Source organism: Schistocerca serialis, chromosome 2, assembly GCF_023864345.2.
Source record: "Schistocerca serialis cubense isolate TAMUIC-IGC-003099 chromosome 2, iqSchSeri2.2, whole genome shotgun sequence".
Classification (NCBI taxonomy): Eukaryota; Metazoa; Arthropoda; class Insecta; order Orthoptera; family Acrididae; genus Schistocerca; species Schistocerca serialis.
The window spans coordinates 960189591-960198730 of NC_064639.1; the positions used below are offsets into that span (position 1 = coordinate 960189591).

Genomic DNA, 9140 nt, shown 5'->3' on the forward strand with positions numbered 1-9140 from the left:
AGGATAAAATGAGGTATGACAGAAATTTGCTTTCTGCTGAATCGAACTCATTTCAAACTGCCAAAATTCCGCCAACCATTATTTTAAAAGTCTTAATAATTGTGCTAACTGAAATTCCACACCTTTTGAATTAAAAGATTATGCTGTTTGACAGGTGAATGCTGACTAAATTCATTCCAGCTGTTCAGTAAAAAATGCACTCGAATAAGCACATAAAAATACTTACATTGACGTCTTTTCCGATTATAACAGCTTCCACGCCACACTATTGAACCAAAAATACTTTCTACTTCAATTTACCCATGTTGTAGGGAATTTGATGTGGTAAGCAACTGTATTACAAACCTCTCAAATAATTTTTACTGCTTCAGTCACTTTTTTCTTATATTTATCAGCATAACACGTTTTGCATTGTGCTTCCATCATAAGCTGCATAACAGGTACATCTGCAGTAGCCGAAGTGTGGTGAGGATTAGTTGTTTTGTTGGGTGTGACAGTGAGGTTATACATCGAAATTTAACCATTTCTTGCTGAAAATTTATTTGTCTGGGACACAGAATACAGTTAATAAACCCACTATTGCTTAAAATTTTTACATTCAGGTGTGAACATTGAATACAAGGGAAATATTTCCGAAAAAATGGTTAAATTTCAGTACATAGCCTTATTGGGACAACCAGCAAGTAATTCTCGTCACACCTCAAATTAATGTAACCGTAATTCACTTGATGATGGCAGTGTGCTGCCGAAACACGACGTGCTAATAATTGCTAGTAACAAGTGACTGAAGCAGTAAAATTATTTGATAAAGCACTTTATTTGAAATTTTTATGGTGGCGGATGCTAGACCTACCGCCTAGATAGCCTATGTGCAAACGTGGAGCTGATGATAATTTAGTAATTGTCTCGATAGTTCTCTTCAGAGGAATGTTTGGCACTGCTTGTACATCCAGCAGTACCAGATGGGGATTGCGTGGACAGATGACACTGTTGACTAGGGAGTGTTGCGGACTTCGCGTAGCCAGGGGTCTCAGCAGGTGTACCAACCGCCGGCGGCAGGTAGCCGGTGTTGTGGCAGCACTGGGCTCGGGTCTCCTCAGCCAGAGTAAACATCTCGCGGCAATAACAGCGAGGCAACGCATTAGGCGGGGGTCGCGCCACCGCGCAACGCAAACACCACGTCTAATTTATAGAGGCCGCCGGATCTGTTCTCCCCGCTGCCTCTCTCAGCTTTACGGCCTATTTAAGCGTACAACTACTTTGTTTTTATTATTATCATTAGTTTGAAGATCCATTCCACGTCGTCGATTCGAGGAGGTTGAGGAAGATCCTTGCGCAGGTTCTGAGTGTGCATGCGGTTTTTGTAAATTACAGTTCCGGGAAAAGAACTGCTCATGGGGCGAACACCATTCACTTGAATACTTGATCTAAAAATAGCCGTGTTTCCCACATGTCGTATCGGTAATTTCGTTCCCAGTTCTGCAGCGGCAACAAAACCACATCACACCGTCGCTTACCGCACTTCATTGCCATACTAAACGCTTTTCTGATATCAGTCTCCATCATATGGCAGTAAATTGGTTTGCTACTCAGCAAAAGTGGTATTTCTTTTACCTGCCGTTGTACTGCACGTCAGAGAGTAAGAGTCATAATGTATGAAATTACATGTCACTCACACTACAGATTTGGTACCAACAGCGCTGCCACTAATTATCTGCGTATTTTCGTCCTTCGGCCTTTCACGACAGCATGCAACACAATACGCAAGAGAAGAAGCAGTTCAATTTACTACACCGCTTCCGTATAATACTCAGAAAGCATTGCAGACTGCCTACAGCGAAATGGTTTTGTAGCCGGATTTAGCTGGAAATTTAAAACAGCAGAAAATTGCTTTTAAAATTAATATTTGAAACAGACGCTCCCATAAAGCCAGCAGTTCTTTTCCCAGCATACAAATTAACAATTAAAATGTGTTTCATATAAACAGTGATCGCATGCTCGCTGTTCCCACAGAAGTGTCTCATAACATACAGACTGCTATGGCGGTCGTTTTGCAGCAGAAATTAGTCACTCAGCTAGCTTCATTTAAATTGTTTTTGCTATCAATACTCAACAACGTATGAATATACTGTACACATGACGTCTTTTTCTATACAAAATAGTGCTTAATATGTTCATAGATGAGAATTATTTCCACTTCTTTACTTATGTGCCTTAATAAATTCAATTTACGCAGGATATGCAATTTTTTGTTAACGCAGACATAAAGAATTTTCAATCAAGCGTCCTCACGTAAAGCAAAGGCGTATCTCTACCAATTAAATGAGAAAAGTTAGGACATATCGTTCACGTACAGAAATTTGCAGTGTTGTATACTTAGTTGAAGACTACCTACACATACTCCTTGTGTACTAGCAACAAAAAACATATGTAACAATATTTCTTCTTGTGCGTATTAGTGGCAGAAAACAGACGTGAAAAACTGGCAACTTGACCACTTTGTAACAACATGCGCAACAAGTGTCTCTACTCAAACTGGAACGTGAGTTTGACCGTAGTATACGCAGTGCTGCGAAGCAATGCCCTTACGTGAAATCGCTGTGTGATGTTTATGGTTTAGGTACCTAAATAGATTCCATATAAACTTCACGAAGCGAGTAGTAGCAAATTAACCAAGAGTTGACAAGTTTATTTAAAGAGGGGGGGGGGGGGGGGTATAATTGATGAATGGTGGAACGATGCCGAAAATGTAACGTGGAGATAAATCATGCTTGACCCTTAAATGCTAACTGCATCTTTCCAAACGATTTTACTATTATTTTTGTGTCAGTATTGAGTAATTTTACGTGTTTTGTTAAGGTGCTGCTATAATTTCTGTACAATGATTAAGGAGCTAGGTGCTGTACCATGTAAAGATAGCAAACAAAAATGAAGAAGTCTGCGCCAAAAATCTGATTCTCCACGTCAAGTATTCTGAGCCAACACACTATCCACTGCACATACGATACATATCTGATATAACGTTTCGAATAAAAATACTTGCCGTTTACGTGATTACAGAGCTGTGAAACTGCAAATATTTTTCTGTTGAAAATATGCATAGCAAGAAATTTTGTTACAGACATTTTGTGCATGGCCAGTATGCAGGTAATCGTGCTGTGAAGTTCGAGTTCATCAATTTTTCTTCACCCTGTATGCGATTCTTGGAGAAAGAAATTCGTTCATAGAGGAAGAAGGATGTTATCTATCCATCGACCTCAAGGTCTTGAAAATAGAGCAGTAGCTCAGATGGAAAAGGGTGAATGGAGGAATCGGCTTGATGAAGCCATGCAAGCAATTAATGCCGTGAAATGACGGAAAACCAAAATCGAGATGACAGGGAAGAGTTTTGAACGGACCGCTATTGTATACCGCAGCACTAATATCATGTTGTTGTTAACTGTGGACGACCAGTGAGATAGACTTTGTGAAAAGGAAATCCGTAGCAGTGATTCGCATGCTAAATTAAAAAAAAAACTGTCGTTATGGGATAAGAATTTCCGAATACTTTAAAAAGTCAATGTGCGCACTTATTCGTTGCACAAAAATCGCAACTGCAGTCGAACTAATCGGCAACCAATAGTTCGCCTTATTAGTCGGGATGTTGTTTGAAAACCCATCAGTTAAGGTGTTAACAGTCACTTTAATGGACAGTCGTTGTAAGAAGGAGTTACTGCCTGAAGCAGTATTGTAGTCGGTCATAACGCAGTGTGGCAACTATTATTACGCCATTTGGTGGGAACGTTATTGACTTTCTAGGAAACAGAATTCGAAATGGATTAGAACTGACATTCTCGGAAACGTAATTCGAAGTGGATTAGAACTGACATTCTAGGAAACGTAATTCGAATAGATTAGCAAGGATAACCTCGAAATTTCATACACGATTACTGAGATACCGAAGCAAGATTTTAGCCATCAAGTGGTAAGTGCAGGGGAGAGTATTTATGTAACCTACTACCATCCAATGAGTTATCGAATATATATATATATATAATCTTGGTTTCCCTGATCGCTCTACTTCTCATAGGGGTCTCATTTAGTATGGCTGTGTCTAATGTTTGCTCTTTTACGCGCTTGTCCAGGTCAAAATCTGTGAAACGAATGACATATGACGTAAGGATCACTCAACCACAGCTGATGACATGGTAACACATTGCACGGAAAAATTGCTGGTTTAGTTGAGACGAATGAAAAAATGGCAGAGTACCATTGCAATCACATTCACAGATCTAAGGGTGACGTAAATTGTGGAGACCGAGGTAACAGCGGAAGAATTAATTAGTGATTAATGGTTTTTTTAACTGAACAAGGTATTTTTGACGTCATCCGGCAGTTGTGTGATTAAACGGCGTATCGATGTAACACCTGGTAATGTTTACAGTGAAACAGTAAGTCTGATTGCCAAGGCTACAATTAGAGCAATCCGTCCACCTCGTTAAGCGATGTGTCGTAATATAAGTGAATATACGCCTCGTACTTACACCAGGATTTCCCTTTAAGCAGACCGCTCGAATAAAAGCATTAGACAAGCATTATGTTGACGACAATGTCATTAGAAACAGAGCACGGTGCGCAAACTCGACAGCGATAAGATAGGCAGTCGGAAGAGGATTTTTGATAGGAACCATCCCGGCAATTATTTCAAGCACAGAAAAGTTGAATCTGGAGCGCTGGACGGTGGACATGAAACCCACGCCATCGACTGGGCCATCCACTCGGCGTAACTACTAACAGAAGCTGTATCGCTGTACGCCTCGTTCACTCTCAAGTGTCATTATTCTATTGGAATTTGTATTTTTCTTAAAGTTTTTTTTAATACCGGGTGCCACAGTGACCAATTTATTCAAACTACAATTCAGTTTCCCACTTGACTGATTTATGACCACAGTCATTTATTTTCACACCATCAGCTGATTTTGAAGATGTGTCGTTTTCAGCTGCTTACTCTGAAACCAAGGTATAGAACATTTTGCATACAACATATTATGTAATATGCTTACAAATCTGCCAGTCCATATTATCTGGATTCTACCTGATAAAGAGTATCTCGAGGCCTATTTCTGGACATTACCACGAGGTATTTCCACCCCTCGCTCTCAGGGTGAGTTCAACTGTGCTGGGGACCATGAGGTGTCTAAATGTCTGTGGAGGAAGGCATCCCATTCTTCCTCAAGAATCGAAACCGGAAAAGATACTGATGTTGGAATTGAAGTCTGGAGCGAAATCGGCGTTCTAACTCATCCCAAAAGTGTTCCATTGTGTTCAGGTCTGGACTTACGGTTCTTGTGGTCTTCAGTGCTGAGACTGGTTTGATGCAACTCTCCATGCTACTCTATCCTGTGCAAGCTTTTTCATCTCCCAGTACCTACTGAAACCTACATCCTTCTGAATCTGCTTAGTGTATTCATCTCTTGGTCTCCCTCTACGATTTTTACCCTCCACGCTGCCATCCAATACTAAATTGGTGATCCCTTGATGGCTCAGAACATGTCCTACCAACCGATCCCTTGTGCCACAGACTTCTCCCCAACCTATTCAATACTTCCTCATTAGTTATGTGATCTACCCATCTAATCTTCAGCATTCTTCTGTAGCACCACATTTCGAAAGCTTCTATTCTCTTCTTGTCCAAACTAGTTATCGTCCATGTTTCACTTCCATACATGGCTACACTCCATACAAATACTTTCAGAAACGACTTCCTGACACTTAAATCTATACCCGATGTTAACAACTTCCTCTTCTTCAGAAACGATTTCCTTGCCATTGCCAGTCTACATTTTATATCCTTTCTACTTCGACCATCATCAGTTATTTTGCTCCACAAATAGCAAAACTCCTTTACTACTTTGTCTCATTTCCTAATATAATTCCCTCAGCATCACCCGACTTAATTCGACTACATTCCATTATTCTCGTTTTGCTTTTGTTGATGTTCATCTTTTAGCCTTCTTTCAAGACACTAGCCATTCCGTTCACCTGCTCTTCCAAGTCCTTTGCTGTCTCTGACAGAATTACAATGTCATCGGCGAACCTCAAAGTTTTTATTTCTTCTCCATGGATTTTAATACCTACTCCGAATTTTTCTTTTGTTTCCTTCACTGCTTGCTCAATATAGAGATTGAATAACATTGGGGAGAGACTACAACCCTGTCTCACTCCTTTCCCAACCACTGCCTCCCTTTCATGCCCCTCGACTCGTATAACTGCCATCTGGTTTCTGTACAAATTGTAAATAGCCTTTCGCTCCCTTTTACCCCTGCCACCTTCATAATTTGAAAGAGAGTATTCCAGTCAACATTGTCAAAAGCTTTCTCTAAGTCTACAAATGCTAGAAAAGTAGGTTTGCCCTTCCTTAATCTAGCTTCTCAGATAAGTCGTAGGGTCAGTATTGCCTCACGTGTTCCAACATTTCTACGGAATCCAAACTAATCTTCCCCGAGGTCGGCTTCTACCAGTTTTTCCATTCGCCTGTAAAGAATTCGCGTTAGTATTTTGCAGCTGTGACTTATTAAACTGATAGTTCGGTAATTTTCACATCTGTCAACACCTGCTTTCTTTGGGATTGGAATTATTATATTCTTCTTGAAGTCTGAGGGTATTTCGCCTGTTTCATACATCTTGCTCACCAGATGGTAGAGTTTTGTCAGGACTGGCTCTCCCAAGGCCGTCAGTAGTTCCAGTGGAATGTTGTCTACTCCGGGGGCCTTGTTTCGACTCAGGTGCTTCAGTGCTCTGTCAAACTCTTCACGCAGTATCATATCTCCCATTTCATCTTCATCTACATACTCTTCCATTTCCATAATATTGTCCTCAAGTAAATCACCCTTGTATAGACCCTCTATATACTCCTTCCACCTTTCTGCTTTCCCTTCTTTGCTTAGAACTGGGTTTCCATCTGAGCTCTTGATGTTCATGCAAGTGGTTCTCTTATCTCTAAACGTCTCTTTAATTTTCCTGTAGGCAGTATCTATCTTACCCCTAGCGAGATAAGCCTCTACATCCTTACATTTGTCCTCTAGCCATCCCTGCTTAGCCATTTTGCACTTCCTGTCGATCTCATTTTTGAGACGTTTGTATTCCTTTTTGTCTGCTTCATTTACTGCATTTTTATATTTTCTCCTTTTATCAATTAAATTCAATATTTTTTCTGTTACCCAAGGGATTCTACTAGCCCTCGTCTTTTTACCTATTTGATCCTCTGCTGCCTTCACTATTTCATCCCTCAAAGCTACCCATTCTTCCTCTACTGTATTTCTTTCCCCCATTCCTGTCAATTGTTCCCCTATGCTCTTCCTGAAACTCTGTACAACCTCTGGTTTAGTCAGTTTATCCAGGTCCCATCTCCTTAAATTCCCACCTTTTTGCAGTTTCTTCAGTTTTAATCTACAGGTCATAACCAATAGATTGTGGTCAGAGTCCACATCTTCCCCTGGAAATGTCTTGCAATTTAAAACCTGGTTCCTAAATCTCTGTCTTATCATTATATAATCTATCTGAAACCTGTCAGTATCTCCAGGCTTCTTCCATGTATACAGCCTTCTTTTATGATTCTTGAACCGAGTGTTAGCTATGATTAAGTTGTGCTCTGTGCAAAATTCTACCAGGCGACTTCCTCTTTCATTTCTTAGCCCCAATCCATATTCACCTACTACGTTTCCTTCTCTCCCTTTTCCTACTACCGAATTCCAGTCACCCATGACCATTAAATTTTCGTCACCCTTCACTATCTGAATAATTTCTTTTATTTCATCATACATTTCTTCAATTTCTTCGTCATCTGCAGAGCTAGTTGGCATATAAACTTGTACTACTGTAGTAGGCATGGGCTTCGTATCTATCTTGGCCACAATAATGCGTTCACTATGGTGTTTGTAGTAGCTTACCCGCATTCCTATTTTCCTATTCATTATTAAACCTACTCCTGCATTACCCCTATTTGATTTTGTGTTTATAACCCTGTAGTCACCTGACCAGAAGTCTTGTTCCTCCTGCCACCGAACTTCACTAGTTCCCACTATATCTAACTTTAACCTATCCATTTCCCTTTTTAAATTTTCTAACCTACCTGCCCGATTAAGGGATCTGACATTCCACGCTCCGATCCGTGGAAAGCCAGTTCTCTTTCTCCTGATAACGACGTTCTCTTGAGTAGTCCCCGCCCGGAGATCCGAATGGGGGACTATTTTACCTCCGGAATATTTTACCCAAGAGGACGCCATCATCATTTAATGGACTCAGGGTAGGCTAGTGCATTTCAGGAATGTTACTGTCCAAAGCCCATTGCCCGAAAGATACAGTTTTATGACACAGTGCTTTTTCATACTGATACAATCATTGTCTCTGAGCTGCTCCTCTAGTGCACGCAGTGCGCAGTACTGTAAGATGTGATAGTACCTCTACGCGTATAGTGTTTTCTTAAGCGCAGTAAGGAGACAACAGTCCGACCCCGAAAAACGCCCCATTCCGTAACACCAACTTCTCTATACTTCACTGCTGGCGCTACACATGACGGCATGTAACTTTCTCCAAGTATCAACATAGGATTGTACAGCCAAACCGTTGCACGTAACTAGTAGGCACACTGACCTGGATATATGAAGATAGTAACTGTTCCCGAAGGAACAGATACCACTGACGACCGTGCAGCTTCTCTAGAATACATGATAATTAATTGAAACCCTCAGCTGCCGATAGGTGTTGTTGATATACCTCGATGGGAACAGCTGAAAATGAGTGCCCTGACCGGGACTCGAACCCGGGATCTCCTGCTTACATGGCAGGCGCTCTATCCATCTGAGCCACCGAGGGCCCAGATGAATAGAGCGTCTGCAGGGACTTATCCCTTGCCCTCTTCCCGTGACACCCGTGAAACCTATTTATCTGTATCCTCGGTGGCTGAGATGGATAGAGCGTCTGCCATGTAAACAGGAAATCACGGGTTCGAGTCCCGGTCTGGGCACACATTTTCAGATGTCCCCATCGAGGTATATCAACAACACCTGTCGGCAGCTGAGGGTTCCAATTAATTATCATTTACACTGACTTAGGTTTCCACGTCTTCATCATAGTGAAATTTCCTAAATACTAAAATTACA

The 9140-nt window shown here is 41.1% G+C and overlaps 1 non-coding gene across 1 annotated transcript; it reads right to left on the bottom strand.

Moving 5' to 3' along the window:
- Positions 1–8779: 8779 nt before the first annotated feature.
- On the bottom strand, positions 8780–8854 carry Trnat-ugu (transfer RNA threonine (anticodon UGU)). The gene has a single exon. It is a non-coding gene; the product is annotated as a tRNA-Thr (tRNA).
- Positions 8855–9140: the final 286 nt, after the last annotated feature.